This window comes from Pristis pectinata, chromosome 38 (assembly GCF_009764475.1).
Source record: "Pristis pectinata isolate sPriPec2 chromosome 38, sPriPec2.1.pri, whole genome shotgun sequence".
Taxonomy (NCBI): Eukaryota; Metazoa; Chordata; class Chondrichthyes; order Rhinopristiformes; family Pristidae; genus Pristis; species Pristis pectinata.
In genome coordinates this window covers 9,600,389-9,618,883 of record NC_067441.1, presented here as the reverse complement: position 1 = coordinate 9,618,883, position 18,495 = coordinate 9,600,389, and the positions used below count along the sequence as shown (strand labels likewise).

General features: G+C 47.9%; 1 protein-coding gene across 5 annotated transcripts in view; it reads left to right on the top strand.

Annotated features, from left to right (window-relative positions):
• LOC127587059 (pyruvate carboxylase, mitochondrial) overlaps positions 1-18,495 on the top strand; it is an 859,607-nt gene that overhangs the window by 348,534 nt on the left and 492,578 nt on the right. The gene's annotated exons all lie outside the window — the stretch shown is intronic.

Sequence of the window (18,495 nt, the reverse complement as noted above, 5' to 3'; positions counted from 1 at the left end):
TTTGTTCTTCCTGTTGCTGGACTCCGATCTGGAATCTTAATGATTGCATAGAGGAATACTCCAGCAGGGCAGAGCAAATGACTAACATAACCAGCTCCAGTTGGAGTTGAGGAAGGAGCAGGCTTTGTTTGCAGCAGCGCGGCGTTAGACCATTTGCAATTAATGGCCTTGTCTTCGTGTGTAGCAATACAAAGCAGAAGTTGCTCACCACACACGACGTTGTCTTTTCTGATTTCTTGTTGAGCTGGCATTGTGTGGAGCAGGCACCTCTATCGAACTCCCTGAGTAAATGGGCTACCACAGCCTTACTTTCCTGTGGACCACTTTATGACTCTGGTCATGAACTGCGGGCAGTCAAGTTAGAAACGTCACCTTGCTCCTGTTTTTATCTCAGTCATCACTTCTCACCTGACAGCACAGAAACCAGAGCAGGAGAGGAACAAGAGGAGGAGGACATTCGGCCCCTCAAACCTGCTCCACCATTCATCAGGGCTGATTTTCCAGCACCATCTGCATATTCCCGTCATTCCCTTAATCTCCAGATGTCCATTGAATTGTGTTTTGAATGAGCAGAGTGTCTCAGTTTCATTGGCCCACCAGGGTCGAGAATTCCAAATGTTTGAGTGAAGAGCTTTGGAATATAGAACAGTACAGCACAGGGACAGGCCCTTCGGCCCACCATGTTGTGCTGAACTAATTAAACTAGTAATTAAATGTCTAAATAAACTAATCCCTTCCGCCTACACAATGTCCATATCCCTCCATTCTCTGCACATCCATGTGCCCATCTAACAGCCTCTTACTCGCCTCCATCGTATCTACCTCCACCCCCACCCCTGGCAACACATTCCAGGCACCCACCACTCTCCGTGTAAAAAAACTTGCCCTGCACATCTCCTTTGAACTTACCCCCTTTCACCTTAAATGCACGCCCTCTGGTATTTCTGCTCATCTCAGACCTATCTGGCCGACTCCTCATTCTCAAACTGTGCCCCTGGTCCTGGATATCTCAACCCAGGGAGGGGGGCGGGAGAGGGAAGACCTTCCCCACACACAGTCTGTCAAGCCCACTGAAGAATTTTGCAATGTTACAATGAGAAAGCTTCTCATTCTTATAAGCTCCAGAGAATACAGTTCCAGTCCACTTGATCTCTTGCATACAGCAAACCTGACATCAAAGCAAACCCGTCTAGTGAATGTTCACTGCATTCCTTCTGTGGCCAGTACATCCTTCTGTTGGTGAGGTGCCCTAAGCTATAAACAGTACTCAAGTGTCAAACTTGCCATTTAAATTAAATGTCTGTGGCATTAACAAATAATCAAAATCATTCACGAACTAAAATAATTAATTTTAATTTGAATTGTACTTCCCTTTCTCTTGCCAGCTGATTTGCCTGGGTCTACAGTCAGTGGTAGGGAAGTTATTGGAAAAAGCTCAGAGGGACAGGATGAATCCATACTTGGGAAGGCAGGGATTGATCAGCAATCGTCAGCGTGGCTTTTTTGGTTGGAAATCCCGTCTCATTAACCTGATTTTGAACAAATTACAAAAGATATCGATGAGGGCAGTGTGGTTTATGTAGTCATTGTGGAGGGTTTGACAAGGTCCCATGTGGAGGTTAGAGCCCATGGGATCGAAGGCATGTTGGCAAATTGAGTCCAAAGTTGGCTTGGTAATAGGAGTCAGAGTGATGGCGGAGGGTGGTTCTTGTGATCCTGTGACCAGTGTGGGCTTCATCCACCGGAGAGACAGGAAACCAAACCCAACCTGTGCAGTCTGTCTTCACAAGTAGAACCATCCCTCCCAGGAACATCTTGGTGAATCTCCTCTGTCACATCTCCAGTACAATCACACCCTTCCTGTGTAGTGTGGCGACCAGAACTGCACTAAATGTGTACCACAGGGATCGGTGCTGGGATCCTCTCTGTTTGTTATATCTATTAACGATTTGAATTTGAATGGAGGAGGTATGAATAATAAGTTTGCAGATGACATGAAAATTGCTGATGTTGTGGATGGTAAGGAGGATAGTCTTGGGTTGTAGAACAATCCTGATTGGTGGTTGGAGCAATGGCAGATGGAACTTAATTCCCATAAGTACGAGGTGATGCACTTTGGTTGGTCTATATGGGGTAGGGCATACACCATTAATGGTGGTGCCTTAGGGAGTATCAAGGAACAGAGAGGCCTTGGCGTACAAGTCCATAGATCCAGAAAGATGACAGCGCAGGTAGATATTGTAAAGATGTCTGCCTTCATTCATTGGGCATAGCATATAAGAGCAGGAAGACGTTGGTATAACTTTATGAAACTTTGGTTAGACCCCACCTATAGTATTTTGTGCAGTTCTGGTCGCCACGCTACATAGGAAGGGTGTGATTGTACTGGAGAGGTGACAGAGGAGATTCACCAAGATGTTCCTGGGAGGGATGTTTCCTCTTGTGAAGACAGACTGCACAGGTTGGGTTTGATTTCCCGTCTCTCTGTTGGACGAAGCCCACACTGCGATTCCGAGTGGTTGTGGAAGATGTGACCCCTCTGTGGTTACCTTGGTCAAGTGCATCTTTTGTTTCTGTGTTAAATCTGTGCACAGCAACTGCTTTTAGTCTGTGGTGAGATGCATCAAAGGTCTCTGCAGGTCACTGCTGGAGAATAACTAATTCTGTTGTGTGCCTGCCCGATCGCTCTCATTACTCACAGTGGGTTTGGGGATCTATCATTTAACACTCTGCAGTACATGATGCTTTCTTCTCTTCCTGAGGTGGAACCACATACACCGAATCCAATTAACTAAACAGGGCCTCAAACCAGTCGAGTTTAATTAATGTCTGCTGACCACATCATACAGCTTGGAACTGATTGCTTGTTTGAACCTCTGCATAATGTGCCCAGCACTAAATGACTGCCTTCCCTTTGCATGATTTCCATAAGAACAGGAATAGGCCATGGAGCCCCTTGAGGCAGTTCCACGTCCGATCAGGTCTGGGTTGTTTCTGTGCCTAAGGTTCCACGTTTGCCAGCCAATTCCCCAATCCCGTGATTTCATTCATGCCCCCAAAATCTGCCAGTCTCGGCCAGGCATCCACTCAATGCAGCCATGATCAGCTGGAGATCCAAGGATTCACAGCCCTCTGTGGGCAAAGCAAAGACCCAAAGGGCAAATCCCTTAACACATGAATAGCTTTGTCTTCCCAAGGCTCAATCTAATGCAAAAAAAAACTGTGTCCTGTAATCTACGTGTGATCACACCAAAGCGCTGTTTGAAGTCAGTCTGCACAGTTATACTGGTTTTATATCATAGTGAGTGTTGTCCCAGTGGGTACTTGGAGTCCCAATGACATGGTCTCCAGCCCATTTCCAAAGACTTGAGCTCAGGATCCAGGCGGACAGTCCCAGCACTTTACCAAGAGAATCCTTCAGACATATCAAGTTGAGGATCAAATAAAAATATTTCCAGCATTTTCCATTTTTTATTGTACAAGATGTTGGTGAGGCCACACCTGGAGTTTTGTGTACAGTTTTGGTTACCTCAGGTTGGTCAGTATATGGAACGAGCTGCCAGAGGAAGTGGTTCAGGCAGGTACATTAACAACATTTAAAAGGTCTTGGACAGGTACATGGATAGGAAAGGTTTAGAGGGATATGGGCCAGATGTGGGCTTTTCTCTTTGGAGAGGAGGAGGACGAGAGGTGACTTGATAGAGGTGTACAACATGATAAGAGGCACAGATCGAGTGGACAGTCAGAGACTTTTTCCCAGGGCGACAATGGCTAACATGAGGGGACATAATTTTAAGGTGATTAGAGGAAGATATAAGGGGGATGTCAGGGGTAAGTTTTTTACACAGAGAGTGGTGGGTGTGTGGAACGCACTGCCTGCAGAGGTTGTGGGGGCCGATACATTAGGGACATTTAAGAGACTCTTAGACACATGAATGATAGAGAAATGAAGGGCTATGTGGGAGGGAAGGGTTAGATAGATCTTAGAGCAGGATAAAATGTAGGCAAAACATTGTGGGCTGAAGGGCCTCTACTGTGCTGTAGTGTTCTATGTTCTATAAATGGGACTAGCTTAGAAGGGCATCTTGGTCGGCACAGACCAGTTGTGCCGAAGGACCTGTTTCCATGCTGTATGATCCTATGGCTCTGCCTTGTTGACGTCATTAAGCTGGAAAGAGTGCAGAGGAGATTTTCAAGGATGTTGCCAGGACTCGTGGGCCTGAGTTATAGGGAGAGGTTGGCCAGGCTAGGACTTTATTCCTTGGAGTGTAGGAGATTGGGGGGTGACGTTATGGAGGTGCATAAAACCACGAGGGCACAGACAGGCTGCATACACACAGTCTGTTTCCTAGGGAAAGGCAACCTAAAACTAGAGGGCAGAGGTTTAAGGGAAGAAGACCTTTTTGATCTGGGAGGTGATGGGTGGAGGTGACAGAGATCTGCAGATGGTGGGATCTGATAGGAGAGGAAGGTGGAGCGTGGAACCAAATAAGGGAGGTGGGGAGGGCAGATGGGGACGTGGGGGGAGGGGACCCAGTGGGAGGGGTGTGGGGGTGACGGGCAGATGGAGGAGGGGAAGAAACAGGGTGGTGGCAGCTGGGGTGGGTGCTGGAGGAAAAAGGAGGAGAAAGAAAAGGGACAGAGAGGGAGCAGTTTACCAGAAGTTGGAGAATACGATAGTCATGCCGTCAGGTTGTAGACTATCCAGGTGGAATATGAGGTCACCTTCGCCTCTCACCTCCCAGCCTCTGTCACTATTTCTACTCTCCCCTCCTCCATCTGCCTATTCCCCCTCCTCACTTGGATCCACACATCACCCGCCAGCTCTTGCCCCCCCCCCACCTCATCTTTCTCCCCTGCCTCGACCCAAAACATTGACTGTCCATTTCCCTCCAATAGATGCTGCCTGACTCGCTGAGCTCCTCCAGGGTTTTGTGTGTTCTTCCACATTTAAAATGGACCTGAACATAACTTGGCCTCATTTCCTCTTGAGAACTGCTGCAGACCATATGGTGAAAATCTCCAGTAAAAATAGAAAATGCTGGAAACGCTCAGCAGGTCAGGCAGCATCTGTGGGCAGAGAGACAGAGTTAACGTTTTAGGTCAAAGGTCGTTCATCAGGACCGTAGAAAAAGAAAATCCCAGTCTGTGTGGCGTTAGATAGCAAATTCCGGGATTTGACCCAAGGACAGTGAAGCAAACAGTACTTTGTTGAGCTGGGATAGGGGGTGTCTTCAAGCTGGTCCTCGAGCAGTTCCACTCACTCCCTCATCCCTGGGGCTACCAGACAGGTCAGCTTCCTGTCACTTCCATCGTCTCGCACCATATCCGTCCCTGCTCATTGAAGCAGCCTTTTCTCCTTCCAGTGTTCTTACAGCAAATAAAAGTAAGTGTTCAAAGAGGGAGAAATAACAGCCTTAGATTTTTTTCCCCTGGTTGTTGCTTGCAGCAGAGTCCCAGAGATTAATTACTCCTTGAATATTCCAGGCCGGTTCTGAAGGGCTGGCACAATGCCTGCTAGATTCAGGAGCTCAGTGTAAGTGACACTTGTCACCACTCCCGTGTGCTCCACACTTAATTCATTGTACACATTTGCATTTAATTTGTTTAATGCTCCCGGCTTGCTTGAGTTCTATCTGAGCCGCTGCTTTTGAATAAGTTTATTTATAGCTTTGGAGGCCACCCCACTGGGTGAACCCGTTCACTGACTTGCTGCTTGCCTGACCATTGTGGGATGCAAGGGCTGCCAGTGACCGTCCTTACACGGAGTGAAGCATCACTGTAATGTGTTAGTACGTGAAGAAGGATCTCTGTCGAAAATTCTGCCTTCTATTTCTGATAGGACAGGGGGAGGGGAGAACAAGACTGGAACAGTCAGTGTCCCAAAGCGCGGCAGATACTGGTGGTCAGTGTCCTGAAGTGCGGCAGATACTGGTGGTCAGTGTCCTGAAGTGCGGCAGATACTGGTGGTCGGTGTCATGAAGTGCGGCAGATACTCGTGTATGTTGCAAATTCAAACCACAGTGATCAAAAAGGTTGCTTTCAGATTTGCAGTGTTCAGCCCCCTCCCTCCTCATTGTGTCCTTCCCTCTGATCTTTTGTTCCTTTTCTGCAGCCCAGGCAGCGATTGGTATTGTCGCTCCGTGAGTGTTTGTGTCCACGTGCATGTCTGTGCGTGCGTGTGTGTGCGTGCGTGTGTGTGCGTGCGTGTGTGTGCATGCACGTCTGTGCGTGCGTGTGTGTGCGTGCGTGTGTGTGTGTGTGTGTGCATGCCTGTGCGTGCGTGTGTGTGTGTGCGTGTGTGTGCATGTGTGTGTGCGTGTGTGTGTGCATGTGCGCGCGCGTGTGTGTGTGCGCGCGTGCATGTATGTGTGTATGTGTGCGTGTGTGTGTGCGTGTGTGTGTGCATGTGTGTGTGTGCGCGCATGCATGCGTCCGTGTGTGTGTGCGCATGTGTGCACGTGCATCCATGTGTGTGCATCTTTGTGTGTGTGTGTGTGTGTATGTGTGTGTGGTTGCTTAGAATCAATATGCGTGTGTGCTTAGAATGTGTGTGTGTATGTGTGTATTTGTACATGTGTGTGTGTGTGTGTGTGTGTGTGTGTGTGTGTGTGTGCAGAATGAGTGTGTGTTCAATGAATTCATGCAGAGACATCTTCCACTGTCACAACTGGAGTGGGTGCAAATCATTCTCTATCCAAGCATCACCGTGTGGTTGGTTAAACCACACATGCAGTTCAGCTGTCCAGGCCCAAAGTTCTGGATTCCCTCCCTCAACCTCTCTGCTTCTCAGCTCCTCTCGCCCTGAGGAGTTCCTGATGGAGCTCCCTCCACCCATTGTCCATGCCCAGTAAAACAATCCCCTTTGTCCTGTTCCTCTGCTCCTTCCTCATAGTCCTGTTAATTATTCCCTGTTGGCTACCAATCCAAATCCTTGCTGAGAGGCCGACAGTTCCAGGTCGTAACAACTCTCTACATTTAAAAGAAGCTTTTCTTCACACCCTCCTATAACTTTTGCCAAAATGTTAAACCTGGAACACCTGCTTCCTGATCCATTCACAGATAAGAACAGCCTCCCTCCACCTCCAAGTCTAACTCAGTGCTGATGCTGTCCACCTCACTCAAACCTCCTCTCGACCTTCCCTGCTCCAAGGAGAACAACCCCAGCTTCTCCAGTCCAACCCTGGAGCTGAAATCCGTCATCCCTGGAACCGATCCAACAACCTTTCATCTGACCTTTTTATTATATGGCTAACTGTCATGTACTACCACAATTAATGTGCTTTAAAAATGCAAATTGTCGTTACTATTTTACGATTCTATAACAAAATACATAGCTGCCACTCTTACTGGCAGTAAACCGAGTCCAATATCCGTTTACTACAATATATCAGTGGATTTGGTGGTGCCTCTGGGAGTCTTAAATGCTAGGACAGCAGGGATTAGCCAGGTAATTGCAGGGCAGAGACACAAGAGACTGCAGGTGCTGTAATCTGACATTGGACTCACCGTCCTGTAATTCTCAGCCAGAAACAAACTGCTGGAGGGACTCAGCGGCTCGAGCAGCATCTGTGGAAGCTCAGGGGTGGTTGACATTTCGGGCTGAGACCCTGCATCAGGACTGAGGAACATTGACCATCCCTCTGCCTCCTCAGATGCTGCCTGACGGTGAGAAGATGGTTTTGCGATTGGAAGCCCGTGAGCAGTGACGTACCACAGAGATGGGTGCGGCGACCCTTACTGTTCCTTAGAGACATTAATAATCTAAATATGAACGGAGGAGGAATAATTAGTAAGTTTGAGATGACAGGAACATTGGTGGTGGTGGTGAGATTGATGGGCACAACAATGACAGAGAGAGTTTAATCCTGAAAACTGTGAGGTGATGCAGGTTGGGGGGACTGATCAGATACTTTATAATCATAACCCAAAAAAGTGTGAAGTGATACACTTTGGAAGATCGAATTTGAAGGCAGAATACAAAGTTAATGGCAGGACTCTTAGCAGTGTGGAGGAACAGAGGGATCTTGGGGTCCACGTCCATTGATCCCTCAAGGTTGCCATGCAGGTCAATAGGGTTGTTAAGAAGGTGTATGGTGTGTTGGCCTTCATTAGTCAGGGGATTGAGTTCAAGAGCCACGAGGTAATGTTGCAGCTCTATAGAACTCTGGTCAGACCACACTTGGAGTATTGTTTTCAGTTCTGGTCACCTCATTGTAAGTAGGATGTGGAAGCTTTAGAGAGGGTGCAGAGGAGATTTACCGGGATGCTGCCTGAATTGGAGAGCATGTCTTATGAGGATAGATTGAGTGAGTTAGGTCTTTTCTCTTTGGAGAGAGGGAGGATGAGAGGTGACTTGATAGAGGTCTACTAGATGATAAGAGGCATAGATTGAGTGGTCAGAGACTTTTTCCCAGGGCGAAAGTGGCTAACACAAGGAGGCATAATTTTAAGGTGATTGGAGGAAGGTATAAGGGGGATGTCAGGGGTAAGTTTGTTGCACAGAGAGTGGTGGGTGCGTGGAACGCACTGCCGGCAGAGGTTGTGAGGGCAGATACATTAGGAACATTTAAGAGACTTAGATAGACACATGAATGATAGAGAAGTGGGAGGGAAGGGTTAACATTTGGGAGGGAAGGATTAGATGGATATTAGAGCAGGATAAAATGTCAGCACAACATTGTGGGCCGAAGGGCCTTACTATGCTGTAATGTTCTATGTAATAAGTATTTATTAATAATCACGATGACGAGTAGGACCTCAGGGAGTACTGAGGAGCAGAGAGAACGGTGTGCGTGTCTGAAGGCATCAACACAGGCAGATAATGTGGTGAAGAAGGCACTCAGGACACATGCCTTCATAAGCTGGGAACAGAGAGTATAGAAGCAGGGAGATTATGCTACAACTGTGTAAAACATGAGTTACACCACATCTGGAGTACTGTGTACAGTTCTGGTCACCACGCTGTAGAAGGGACATGATTGCACTGGAGAGGGTGCAGAGGAGATTGTCTGGGATGGAGTGTCTCAGTTACGAGGAGAGACTGAATAGTTTGGGTTTGCTTTCCTTGGAGCAGAGAAGGCTGAAGAGAGACCTGAGTGAGCTATGCAAAATTATGAGGGGTGTTGATCAGGTGGAGAGTGAGAAACCTTCCCCTTAGTAGAGGGCATAGGGTAAGATCAGGAATGAAGGGGACTTGAGGAAGAATTCTTCCCCCAGAGGGGTTTGGAATCTAGAACGCACAGCCTGAGGGGGCGGAGACCCTCACAGCATTGAAGTGTCTAGGTGAGGAGGACACAAAAGGTTTGGGCCGAGTGCTGGGAATTGGGATTCGTAGGGATGGGTAGCTGACGGCTTTCACAGATACTGTGCAACCCTGTGACTCCAATCTCCGTGTCCTGGCTTGTGGCTTCCATCGGAGATCAGTCCTCCTCCTCCTCCTGCAACCACTCCCATCGGCAAACAAGTTGAAGTTCACTAGAAGACGATATGGTTTGGGCTTATCTAAAGACCCAGACCAATAACTTAGCAGAAAAGAATATTTAAAATGCCAGCATCCAGATATAAAGAACGCACATGATTAATGCACCAAACTAACTGATATTACTAAATAAATTTTGAATTATGACGGAAGGCCAGTCTCAGTACTGGATTGTCACTAAACTCGCCTGGTTCACTAATGTTCTGCAGGGAGAGGACCTCTTCAACCTAGTTGTACATATACGTGACTCCAGGCCCACGAATGTGGATGACTGGTATCTGTCTCCTCAGTTCTGGGCCAGTGAGGGACAGACTCACACATTTGATGAGTTAATATAAATATAGAAATTCATAAGACAAGGATTTGTTCGGTCTTCTGTGTGAAGAATTGTTGACACCAGCCCCAGTTCCCAGTCCTTACTCTGGACTACAGTGGTGAAGTAGAATGGTCTATGAACCCAGCCAACTGCACCGTGAAGAATATCAGTCAATGCCACTGCAGAGAGTGCCTTGATACTATTTTCTTACTCCAAATTTATGTAATTGCATGTTTAAATTCCCCAAGCGACACGACTTTCAAACTTGTCTTCCAATCATTAACATGGACCTTCAGGTGATCCAAGTGCAGATCCGGGTATTTCGTCCCCTGTGCTCAGGGTTTCTGCCTGAGCCACCACTTCCGGCACTGAGTTCTTTGCACAGTGGTTATGTTCCAGAGAGTTGTCCAGTGGTCAGCGTTATTAATCTGGAGACGCGTTTGAAGACTGTGGTGCTTGGGAAATGTAAATACACAGTTGCGAAAATCTGGAATAACAGTCTATAATCACAACTGCTGTTTGCAGCCCTGATATCTAACACTCCTCACAGTGCACATAGCTGGGCCTAAATAATCTGTATTATATTCCCCCAGTGACATTGCATACTTTGCCTAGTCACAGCTCCCAAATAGATTTTTGAGAGACTTGAACTGTGTGAAAACTTGTATTTGTCCTGCCTATCCCAATTGTGACCAAGCATTAAGTATCTTCCTTGCCGAGGCAAGATGTGAATGGTAATGCTTAGTGTGCAGCTAGAAATCTGAATTGTCTCTGTCCTCCGTGACAGCTGAGTGAGGCTAATACCTGAACTAGACAGGTCCTCGGTGCCTCGGGACGCTGCAGATGATTGATGAGCAACAGAACAACCCACAGCTCAGCATGCATTACTTTTAAATAATATTTGTGAGAGAAAGCTCAGTGTGGAACTGTACATGTTTCAAATGTTTGCAGAAGAAGTGCCTCCTTGTTCTGAGTCAGGGTCCTGGCTAATACTTGCATGGCCTGATAACATTTACCAATAGCATGCTACTTGCCAAAGCACACCAGATGTTGGCTGCCTGCTCAGCCTCAATCCCTCTCTATAACTCAGTTCCTCGAGTCCTGCCAACATCCTCGTAAATCTCCTCTGCACTCTTCCGGCTTGATGGCTTGATAGTGATCAAAATTGTACGCAATACTCCAAGTGCAGCCTCTCCAACGTCTTGTACAATTGCAACATAACATCCCAACTGCTATACTCAATGCCCTGACTGATGAAGGTCAGCGTGCCAAATGCCTTCTTCACCACCCTGTCTACCTGTGTCACCACTTTCAGGGAACCATGTACCCGCGCTCCTAGATCCCTCTGTTCTGCAGCACTCCCCAGGACTCGATCGTTCGCTGTGAAAGTCCTACCTTGATTTGTCTTCCCAAAATGTAACACCTTGCACTTATCTGAATTAAACTCCATTTGCCATTCCTCGGCCCACGTACCCAGTTGATCAAGATCCCACTGCAATTCTTAACAACCAACTTCACTTTCTATGATACTATCTGCTGAAGAAATCACCAGATGTTGCCAGCATCACTACTTGTGGAGGTGCTGAGACACTGATATCTTGCCAAGCTGGCTGAGAGGTGCAGGAAGAGGAATAGACCCGGACACTGACTGGTGTTGTAGAATTTGGGCAAATGAGATGTAATAGAATGCAAAACCATGGGATGCTGGAAATCTCCCTTGAACCAGAAAATCCTGGAAAGCCTCAGCAAGTCAGGCACCTTCTGTGGAGAGAGACACAGAGGTAATGTTTCAGGTTGATGGTCTTTCACCAGTAAAGGAAATAGAGATTTGAGATGGAAGAGAGCAGGGAACAAAGAGGAAGGTCTGTGAGGCGGGAAGCAGGAGAGATTAAGTGATAGAGGACATGGTGCAAGGTGAGAGGTGGCAACGTTTGGTATTGGTTTATTATTGTCACTTGTACCAAGGTGCAGGCGCGGTAGTGTAGCAGTTAACATAACGCTATTACAGCGCCAGTGACCCGGGTTCAATTCTGGTCGCTGTCCGTGAGGAGTTTGTACGTTTTGCCCGTGTCTGCGTGGGTTTCCTCCGGGTGCTCCGGTTTCCTCCCACATTCCAAAGACGTACGGGTTGGGAAGTTGTGGGCGTGCTATGTTGGCGCCGGGAGCATGGTGACACTTGCGGGCTGCCCCCAGAACACTCTACGCAAAAGATGCATTCCACTGTGTGTTTCGATGTACATGTGACTAATAAAGAAACCTACAGTAAAAAAACTTGTCTTGCATACCGTTCATACAGGTCAATTCATTACAGCAGTGCTTTGAGGTAGTACAGGGTAAAATAATAACAGAATGCAGAATAAAGTGTAACAGTGCTCTGTTACTGTCTTACTTTGTACTACCTCAATGCATTATGTATTGAATTGATCTGTATGAACGGTATATAACAGAACAAAGATCAGTCAGGAGGAGGTGTAAATACAGAAAATGATCCAAAGCTAAAAGCCAAAGCCGAGTTTATTGTCATGTGCACGGGTACATGTGTGCACAGGTACAATGAAAAACTTACTTGCAGCCACATCACAGGCACACGCCAGGAAATGCAGAGTGACAACCAGAAATAAAATTGCTGGGAGTCATCTGAAATGGATGAACTCATCGTTGAGTTCGAGCAACTGTAAAATACCCAGTCAGAAGATGAGGTGCTGTTCCTCATCGAGCTTTGTGGGAAGTCAAGGTCAGAGAGGAGTGGAAACGACCAATCGGAACTCTTGGTACATAACACGGCATCACAAGAGTGGATGCAACTCAGATGAGGAGGGAGCCGAGATGTCCTTCACCCTCCCTCTCACCCCTACACTGAAATCAATTCTTTATATTGAAGATCTCGGGCACCAATTTGCCTTCTCTTGAATATTTTTTATTTATTAAGAAAATAGATTCTTGCGCTGATGCAACAATGGTTTCATTATATTTTCATAATTTCTCAGGGGGCATCACAGGGAACAGGGGCAATTAAATTTTCAGACACACCAGAGGTGATTAATTATTCGAAACATAAGTGTATTTCTCACAGGGCAGAGAACACCGAACTGTACAGCTATTGATCCGAGACATAGTGCCAGAAATAACCGAGAGCCACGGAACCATGCAGAGAAGGTGGAGGGTATTGATATTAGTATTGATTTATTATTGTCACTTGTACCGAGGTACAATGAAAAACTTGTCTTGCATACTGTTCGTACAGGTCAATTCATTACACAGTGCAGTTACATTGAGTTAGTACAGAGTGCATTGAGGCAGTACAGGTAAAAACAATAACAGTACAGAGTAAAGTGTCACAGCTACAGAGAAAGTGCAGTGCAATAAGGTGCAAGGTCACAACAAGGTAGATCGTGAGGTCAGAGTCCATCTCATCATATAAGGGAACCATTCAATAGTCTTATCACAGTGGGGTAGAAGCTGTCCTTAAGCCTGATGGTACGTGCCCTCAGGCTCCTGTATCTTCTACCTGGTGGAAGAGGAGAGAAGAGAGAATGGCCTGGGTGGGTGAGGTCTTCGATTATTCTGGCTGCTTTGCCAAGGCAGTGAGAGGTAAAGACCAGGGAGGGGAGGCTGGTTTCCATGATGCGCTGGACTGTGTCCACAAGAGTAGGCAAGTGACATGTTGGCCTTTACTTCAAAGGGGTAAGAGGTTAGAAATAGGGAGGTGTTTCTACAGTTGTGCAGGGTGTTGGTGAGGCCACACCTGGAATACCATGCACAGTTATGGTCCCCTTACCTTAAAAAAGGATATAGTGGCGTTGGAGGCTGTCCACAGGAGATTCACCCGGATAGTTCCTGGGATGAGAGAGAGGAGGCGAGACGGTTTAGGTTTGTGTACTTGCTGTTTAGAAGAACGAGGGGTGACCTGATTCAAACATAAAAAATCTTAAGGGAGCTTACCGGGGTAGACTTTGAGATGCTTCCACTACGAACACAGAACATGGAACAGTACGGCACAGGAACAGGCCCTTTGGCCCACCACGTCTGTGCTGACCATGATGCCAATCTACACTAATCCCGTCTGCCTGCACATGGTCCGTATCCCTCCATTCCCTGCCTGTTCATGAGTCTGTCTAAATGCCTTTGGAATGTTGCTGTAGTATCTGCTTCCACCACCTCTCCCGGCAGCCTGTTCCAGGCAGCCACCACTCTCTGTGTAAAAAAGAGCTAACCTCACACATCTCCCTTCAGATTTTCTCCCTCTCACCTTAAGGCTATGTCTCTTACTGGAGTTTGACATTTACACCCTGGGGAAGACTCTGACTCTCCACACTATGTACGCCTCTCATAATTTTATATACTTCTAGTAGGTCTCCCCTCAGCATCTGATGCTCCAGAGAAAACGACCCAAGTTTCTCCAACCTCTCCTTACAGATAAGGCTCTCCAATCCAGGCAGCAGCCTGGTGAACCTCTTCTGCACCCTCTCCAAAGCCTGCACATCCTTCCTGTAACGACCAGAACTGCGCACAATACTCCAAGTGTGGCCTGACCAAAGCTTTACACAGCCGCAACGTGACCTCCCGGCTTTTATGTTCAACACCCCGACCAATGAAGGCAAACAACTAAGGGAACACAGTTAACAGGCTAAGGGGCCGGTTGTTTAAAACTGAGGTTCTCTCAGAGGGTGGCAAATCTCTGGAATTCTCTGCCTCCAAGGATGCTGGAGGCCGGATCATTGGATATGTTTAAGTTGGAAACAGATAAAGATTCCAAAGATCGGGGAATTGAGGGTGATGGGGGACTGGCACAGGAGAAGAGTTGAGGCCAATGTGGATCAGCTGTGATTGGATTGAATGGTGGGACAAGTTTGAGGGACCAAGCGGCCTACTCCCGCTCCGATTGTCTTGGGAGTTCCCCTCACACCTCCTCCTCCTCGTGACCTGTCCCCTCTCACCCCTCTGTCCTCCTCGTGACCTATCTCCCTCATGGTCCCTCCCCCTCACAGCCCCTCACTCCTCACAACCCCTCACCCCTCACTGACCCTCCCCATCAGTGACCTCACTGACCCTCACCTCACTGACCCTCCCCCTCACAGCCCCTCACCCCTAACTGATGCTCTCCCTCACTGACCCTCAAAGCCCTTCACCCCTCACTGACCCTCCCCCTCACAGCCCCTCCCCCTCACAGCCCCTCCCCCTCACAGCCTCTCACCCCTCACTGACCCTCCCCCTCACAGCCTCTCACCTCACTGACCCTCCCCCTCAGTGACCTCACTGACCCTCACCTCACTGACCCTCCCCCTCACAGCCCCTCACCCCTCACTGTCCTTTGTCACAGCCCCTCACCATGGACCTTCCCCCTTAAACCCCCCATGGCCCCTCACCCCTCACAGCCCCTCACCCCTCACTGCCCCTCACCCCTCATAGCCCCTCCCCCTCACAGCCCCTCCCCCTCACCGACCCTCCCCCTCACCGACCCTTCCCCGTCACAGCCCCTCACCTTTCACGGACCCTACCCGCTCACAGATCCACCACAACCCCCATCACAACCCCCTCCCCCTCATTGCCCCTCCTCCCTCTCAGCTCCTCTCCCTCTGCGCACAGTCAGTACTCAGGTGCCCCTCACACCTGGTCAGCTCCCCCGGACCCAGTTACCACTCAGGGTCCCAGTGGCTGCCCTGCCCGGCTGCACCAGGAGAGGTGACACAGTGCTGGGCTGTTCCCGCACAATAACATTGTGAAGGAAATTGCTTTCCCTTCAGGCTGGTTCTCAGCCGTAAATCCATCCCCTCTGATCACTGACCCTGCAGCACCAGGAAGGGAGTTTCTCACCATTTACTCCACTAAAACCTTCACGATTGTGAGCACTCCTATCACATCCCATTTAACAGTCTGAACTCCCTCGGTCTCCCCTCCGATCACTGCCCTCCTTAGTCAGAAGACAAATTCTTCCTGTACATCCAACGTGGGTGAGTCATTTCACTTTTCAAACCACCTGCTGCCTGCCCCACAAGCTTTTATTGCAATACTCGAAGATTGTTAGTGGGAGGGTTAACAACTCCTTCGAACTCCTGACTGACTTTTCCTCTTAGGCATCCTGCCAAGTTATTAACCTCTGCTCCTTGTCCCCCTGTCTGTTCTCTGTGACGTTGTTCTTTAGGAATTGCATCAGAAAATGCTGGGAACTCTTGGAGGGTCAGGCAGCTTGTGCAGGGAGAAACTTCGAAGTTTCAAACCCTAAACTGGAGTCTCTCGAAAATATCTTGCACTCAGAGCATTGACTCTGCACCCTACAAAACAGTAGGGAGATCCACTGTTTGGAAATGTTTAAAATAATTGGTGCAAGGATTGGAGGGGTGCTGAGGAAAATGTTTCCACTGGAGTGGTGGGGTCTAAAAGTGCAGTGATGCCAGAAATTCCCATTAAATCGCTGCGTTAAAAATTCTCTTCCTCTTGTCTGTTTTTCTCCCACAAGTCAAGTTGACTTTATTGTCCTGTGCACAAGTGCAGTGAGGTACAGGTACAGTGAAAAACTTGCTTGCAACAGCATCACAGTCACATAGGTACAGACCACACACAGAACATTGGTATTGGTATTGGTTTATTATTGTCACTTGTACCGAGGTACAGTGAAAAACTTGTCTTGCATACCGATCGTACAGGTCAATTCATTACACAGTGCACTTACATTGAGTTAGTACGGAGTCCATTGAGGTAGTACAGGTAAAAAGAATAACAGTACAGAGTAAAGTGTCACAGCTACAGAGAAGGTGCAGTGCAATAAGGTGCAAGGTCACAACAAGGTAGATCGTGAGGTCATAGTCCATCTCATCATATAAGGGAACCGTTCAATGGTCTTATCACAGTGGGATAGAAGCTGTCCTTGAGCCTGGTGGTACGTGCCCACAGGCTCCTGTATCTTCTGCCTGATGGGAGAGCGGAGAAGAGAGAATGACCCGGGTGAATGGGGTCTTTGATTATGCTGGCTGCTTCACCAAGGCGAGAGGTATAGACAGAGTCCAAGGAGGGCAGGCTGATTTCTGTGATCGGCTGGGCTGTGTCCACAACTCTCTGCAGTTTCTTGTGGTCCTGGGCAGAGCAGTTGCCGTACCAAGCTGTGATACATCCAGATAGGATGCTTTCTATGGTGCATCAATAAAAGTTGGTGAGTGGCAAAGGGGACATACCGAATTTCTTTAGCCTCCTGAGGAAGTAGAGGTGCTGGTGAGCTTTCTAAATTATACATAAATTATACATAAAATATACAAAAATTATACAAGAAGAGAAAAAAATACTGCAAAACAAAACATTAGTGCAAAGAAAGCACAGTTAGAGACGCCCATGTGCAGGCACAAGGGATTAGTGTAATTAAGTGTCATTAGCTTCGTTAGTTCAGTACAACATCATGGGCCAAAGGGCCTGTTCCTGTGCTGTAAAGCTCCATGTTCCATGTCTACATCCATGGGAGTGCAAAAGGTGGTCCGTAGTGTTCCGTTGCTGAGGTGGGGTTAGTGTTGTGCAGGTTGGTTCATGAACCTGATGGTTGTAGGGAAGTAGCTGTTCCTGAACCTGGTGGTGTGGGACTTCAGGCTTCTGTACCTCCTGCCCGATGGGAGCTGCGAGAAGATGGCACGGCCCGGATGGTGGGGATCCTTGATGATAGATGCCGCCTTCTTGAGGCAGCGCCTCCTGTAGATGCTGTCAGTGGAATTAGTGGCCTCTAGTAGATAAACTGAACTCATCAACTCTTTCAAAATTGTTCATGGTTCAGTATTCTGAGGGATTTTATAGACTTGGTGGGGACAGTGTCAGGAGAGTTGACAACCACAGATTGAAGAAAATTGGCTGCAGAAACAAACCATCAAAACTGTCTGCAAGGAGAGAGGCTGATCGGCGGAGTACAAAGATATATATGTAGGCTCCTCCCTGGTCCCAGCCTTGGGGGAGCAGGAAGGGTGGGAAGCAGAACACACCAAGTTGAGTCAGAAGTACCAGCGATGAGATGAATGCAATGAATTGGTGTCAGATGGTGCTGGAAAGGGCAGTGGAAGCAGGTTCAGTTGTCGCAGTCACAGAGTTGTACAGCACAGAAACAGGGCCTTCAGCCCACAACGTCCATGCTGACCTTTCTGTCCATCTACACTAATCCTGTTTTCCCTCATTGGGGCTGTGTCCCTCTCTGCCTTGTGTCTCCAAATGCCGTATCTACCCTGTCCATTCCTATCATAATATATTTCTGCCAGGTCAGTCAGACGAGTAAGTACTTGCAGAGGAGATAGAGATCTAGTTAGACTGCTCTTTCAAAGGCAGTTTGGGCCCAGACTCCTTTCCAGTACTGAGAGCGCTCCTCCGGTCACTGAAGTCTGTGGCCCAGAGGTTTATGATTTCTCTATAGAAGTCTAGTCAGACCACACTTGCAGTATTGTGTTCAGTTCTGGTCACCTCATTATAATAATAAACCAATACCAATACCAATATCAATAGGAAGGATGTGGAAGCTTTAGAGAGGGTGCAGAGGAGATTTACCAGGATGTTGCCTGGATTGGAGAGCATGTCTTATGAGGATAGGTTGAGTGAGCTAGGGCTTTTCTCTTTGGAGAGGAGGAGGATGACAGGTGACTTGATAGAGGTGTGCAAGATGATGAGAGGCATAGATCGAGTGGACAGTCAGAGACTTTTTCCCAGGGCGACAATGGCTAACACGAGGGGACATAAT